The following is a 5,506-nucleotide window of genomic DNA, read 5'->3' on the forward strand; positions in this document are numbered from 1 at the left end:
GTGAAAACTTTTAAAGTTGAAACATTGATTATACACACAAACAATGGGTAACAGTTAGATGGATGAGTTGGTGATTGATTTGAATCTGTGGCCATCTCAAACTTTGAAGGCTTATTTCTCAAAACCGGAGTGCGTGAACATACGACAGTTGTACTCTGGGCCGACGAACTGTAGATCTTTTACAGGCTGCCCATTGCCCATTGCGGATGGGCCGGGTCGGGTACCGACCGGGGCGATCGTCCCACTCGTAGCCTGAAAACAAACGCGTTTGTTTTTGAGTCTGCGAGTCGGGCGCGATTGGCTTGTGCCACGATAGCCGCTTTGCGCCCTCAATCTGGCCAGCAGACTGCCCGACCAGACCCGTCCATTTTACCAACTCCACGAGGCCAAAAAAAGTCCTGCCCCTAAAGACCCAACCAAATAACTGAAATGATAATTACTCCTAAAACTCTCATGATTTGCTTTTGACGATTACTTACGTCGAGTGGCGTTGATAAACGTGATTCAAACGCCCAGACGTGTCATACTGTCACTTAGACGGTTGGATCACACAGATTTGGCTAGGTCTAAACCGCCTATGTCCAGTAATTTATGTAAGAAAGCTTTTTTTTAAAAAAGATAATCCCAGACCATCCTCCTAATCATATTATATCATACATCTGAATTTCAGATTCATAGGTACAAGCATAAAGTAATAAATCAGTGTTTTTCTTCTCCTGGAAAATTTGTCTCTTGGCACTTAGGCGGTTGAATCACGCGGGTAGCTAATACACGTATGCACTTACACACTAAACAACAACAACAACAACAACAACAAAACAACAACAACAGCAACAACTACAACAGCAATAACAGCAACTAAGACGACAAGTTTAGTCATAGTAAGGTTTTACTGCTAGAAAAACCTGCGCGGTAGCACCTCCGCTTAGAACACGTTTCTCTCTATGATCTAAAGCTTCGGTGACACTCACAGAGTGTGTCTCGATCTCTGGACGTCGGAGTTTTAGCGTACTCAGCCTACTGAAGCTGCATAGAGTAACACAGTGAAGGTATGAAGCACAAGTCCAAGTTGAAATAAAACAAACAAAGCGAAAAAACAATCACAAGTGGTGTTGTGACAAACGAGAGCTCTTGTATAATATAAATTATCCTTTTGGCTGACAAAGTGCGAATTGCGAAGCAAAAGTCGACTACGTTCGAAGCAAAGCTTCTTTAATGATGCAACATGGTTTGGAGAAAGTTTGCTTCGCATCTTCCGAACTTCGGAGGATGCGAAGCAAACTTTCAGATCCTGTCTCATGAAACGAATTTTAAGCATTATGGATGCGTCGTTTAAAAAAAACAACATACCTTTCTTGTGATCACGTGCTCCTTTCTACCTTCTTGTTGTTATGCTAGCTGTGCTGGGATTATGACTCGTGACAGATGCCAACACTTCATGGTCAGCGAATCATGTGGAAAAGTAAAAAGATTAAGAAACTTTTATCAAGATAGGTTGCGTCATCGCTGACTCTTATCCCACGCTGTACAAAGGGAGATGGAAAGCTGCTCAGCGACTCGCATGGGTGACAATGGTTGACAAGCAGCTTAACCAATCAGAATAATGGCATGCTTAGAGTACCTGCCCAGAACCAGCTGGCGGACAGTTGAAAAAAAGTGTTTGTTCTGTTCATTTGTTGTAACAATAATAATTGTCCTAAAAAAATGCTGAGTATTCAAAGTGTTAAATATTTTTTATTGTTGTTTTAAAAAAGATTTTGAAAATGTTTGCAATATTGTTCTTATTAAATATTTTCTTTTCCGTTCTCTGTCTGCGAACATAATGTTTTACATTTTCGTTGCCGGGGGCGGGAGAAGGTTGGAGGAAATGAGGACGTAAGAGCGTAAAGCTGGATGGAAGTTGCACAAAAAAAAGAGCATGATAATAAGAAACTGATGCTTCAATACACTGCTCTGAGGCTAAGGCAAGAGAACTGTTGTGTTTCTTCTTCCCTTTGATAACCAGCTTGATCCTCCACCAATTTCGGTTCTCCTCTTCCCTCCTGCCTGCCTGTTGTCTGTCTGTCTGTCTGTCTGTCTGTCTGTCTGTCTGTCTGTCTGTCTGTCTGTCTCCCCTTCTCTTTGTCGCCTCTTCTCTCTTTTTCTTTCTCTGTCTTCCTCTCTCTGGTTCTCTCTGTATCTTTGTCTGTCTCTGTCTCTCTCTATCTATGTCTCTCTGTCTCTCTGTTTATCTGTCTGTCTGTGTCTCACTCTCTCTCTTTATCTCTCTGTCTGTCTGTCTGTCCGTCCGTCTGTCTGTCTGTCTGTCTGTCTGTCTGTCTGTCTGTCTGTCTGTCCCCCCCCCTCTCTCTCTCTCTCTCTCTCTCTCTCTCTCTCTCTCTCTCTCTCTCTCTCTCTCTCTCTCTCTCTCTCTCTCTCTCTCTTTCTCTCTCTCTCTATGTGCTGTCAACCGAACTATTCAGCGCCCTTTATTTGTAGCTTCAGATTCTGAATGGCACACCTTAGGGCGACACTCGTGCTCTCTCTCAATCTGTATTTCTTTAAGAGTCCGGGCAAGCATTAGAAACACGGGATCTAAAGAATACAGGTTTGACAGGGGTAAGGGAAATAAATGTGTTTATACTAAATGTTTTAAAGCCAATCTGGGTTATTTTCCTTTGAGCCGAGATCCGACGTGCCCTCCCCTCTGAACTATTTGTCGGATTTATTAAAAAAGCTATACAAACACTCATTCTCGATGGAAGGTGCATTTTTGCTCGGTCAACTATTTTTTGTATCGTCATTTAATAGTAGGCCTATATTTTGAACATTGGTAAATTCACTAAGGAAAAGACATTTACACTTTACTGTTGACCTCAACTTAGAAACTTGTCAGTCAGAATTAATAAGACACTGGCAGATTTGTTTTGAATAGACAACGATCCATGTCTTGACCCTCTATTTTAGTTTTATCCAAATTCCCCTCAAAGCCTAGACCGAAACCATTTTGAATCCACACGGTACTAGTAAAGGGAAAAACAAACCTTCAAGATTGTTTGTGCAATAACACATTGCTCTTTCACAACCCACCCCAGTATAGAACAAACGACACCTTCATTCGACTTTTTCAATCTTAAGATGATTACAGCGTGCATCAGACCTCAGCTCACCTTTCTTTCCATTTTTGTCCTTGTTGGTGTGTTCGAAGAAAAAAAATATAAGGACAGTAGAACAGAGATGATTTTCGACCTTTGGTTTCAGTTCAGTGACATTTGCAAAATGTTGACGATTTCTTAGAGAATGGATACCTTTTCTAAAACATATTTTTTATGTAAGTGTTTTCGGCACTTGCAACAGAATCAGATCCTTTAAGTACGGAAGATTAAAGGTGTTTCATTTGTTTCAAGAGAGTAACAAACACAAAAAGATGGAGGAGAAATAAGAACGGCAGGTGTTTGATAGGAAAGAAGGAGGAAATCCCACAAGAGCACCCGTCAACCACCCACCCCTCCTTTATGTAATTGTTCAGTACATTAATGTCAGCGTTCAAAAATCAAAATGACTTTCAAAATATGTGTTCGATTTCAAATGCTTGACAAGCGCCATATATCCGAGTGAAAACAGCTCTCCATCAGTTGACAGTAAATGTACACAATATTATCATCATCCTAATATTGCTCTGTTGATGAATGTGGCACGCGATATGTGTGTATTCACAATTGCACAAACGATGAGCATTGCTGTTGCAAACCTTACCCCCAAACCTGTCAAATCAAATGATTTTGTGTTTTTTCGAATATGTTTTTTTGGTTTCTATGAAAGAGAGGAACAGTAATTCTTTCTAAATTGAAAAATAAGTCAAATACTAAAACAGATACTAGATAGAGAGATAGATAGATAGATAGATAGATAGATAGATAGATAGATAGATAGATAGATAGATAGATAGATAGATAGATAGATAGATAGATAGAGAGAGAGAGAGAGAGACAGACAGACAGACAGACAGACAGACAGACAGACAGACAGACAGACAGACAGACAGACAGACAGAAAGACAGACAGACAGATAGACAGACAGAAAGAGAGAGAGAGAAAGAGAGAGAGAGAGAGAGAGAGAGAGAGAGAGAGAGAGAGAGAGAGAGAGAAAGAGAGAGAATTCGAGATAAAAATGCATTAGTTAAGGAACTAGACATCGATTCAATCGAAACGATGAGTAGAGCGTGGTGCGTTGAAATTTAAATTTAAAAAAAAAAAGAATTCTCTCAAATTGTATATTTAAAAAGACTGAACACAAGTGAACACTATGCTTTGTTGGTATTTTAAAGCCATTACAAGCCTTTCTACACACATAGTTTATCTTAGAAAGTCTTTCTCTTCTTCCAGTAGGAAATATGAAAAAAAGACACAAAGTAAAAGAATGATCACGAGGACTGTACTTAAAAGTTAATGTCACAAATCGGAACCTGAGCTTAGATGTCATTCCATATTTTACCTGCCGTTTGACGGGTTGTATTTCGTGTTCATCTGTAGTTGATTTTGTAAAAAAAGAAAAAAAACGGCGTAAAAGGGGGCTAAGAGCATCGTTGTGGTTAAAAACTAGACGCTGCCTCACGATCCAAAGTTCGTAGTTTCGACCCTCAATGGATAATGGATTCTCCAGGTGTTTTGGGTGTAAACCGGTGTTACATGTCATCCAGTCAAATAGTCGGTGGACTTTAAAATGTAAGTTCTGCCATTTGAGTAACTTCAGGTTGCGTTGAAAAGAGTCTTGAAAATTGCCATACTAAAATATATCAAGCTTTAGAAATCAGTTATAGGAATTATAATACAGTAACAGCATGAGGTGGTAATATATCGTTTGGTTATTTAAGCTCCTTTTCTGTTATAAAGGGAACGAATATCCGATGGTTTTAGGAGGATATAAAACTCGAAATGTCCAAATCCAACGTCCGTCTCTAAAAAACACACCGAACCGAGCAGATGCAGAGTTTTAAACAACTTAAGTTTGAGATCTTAACGTTGAGGATTGGAACCAAGGTAACTGGCGACTGAGGTGTAGCAGTTAGGCGAGTGACCGTAGCACGTACAAGAACTATTTTGTTGAATCCAGTGAAGGGAGAATTTTTATCCAGTATATTGGTGCTTCCACTGAGACGATGTTTCCCTCTCAGCCCGAGTTGGCACTGACAGGTCAGGAAAGGTCGAAAGCCACCTCATAAATTTTAATGATCTAAATTATTTTGTCTGGGTTGGTGTAAGCACACCTACATCAAAGAACCTTTTCCCTCCCCCTACCCCCCCCCCCGATCCCCCTTACCACCTTACCCCCCCCCCCCCCCGGCCCCCCCCAAAAAAAAAACAACAAAAAACCTCTACAAAGAATTACCCCCCCCCCCCCCGAACGACATGAAAGTTTGATGAAAATAGAAAAGTTTGCCAATCATATGAAGGCAGTAGAAACTAAACATCTTCGCCATGCCTTTTAATTAGCCGCACCGGAATTACGGTCAGGATGAGCGACTTT

This window comes from Aplysia californica, unplaced genomic scaffold (genome assembly GCF_000002075.1).
Source record: "Aplysia californica isolate F4 #8 unplaced genomic scaffold, AplCal3.0 scaffold00426, whole genome shotgun sequence".
NCBI lineage: Eukaryota > Metazoa > Mollusca > Gastropoda > Aplysiida > Aplysiidae > Aplysia > Aplysia californica.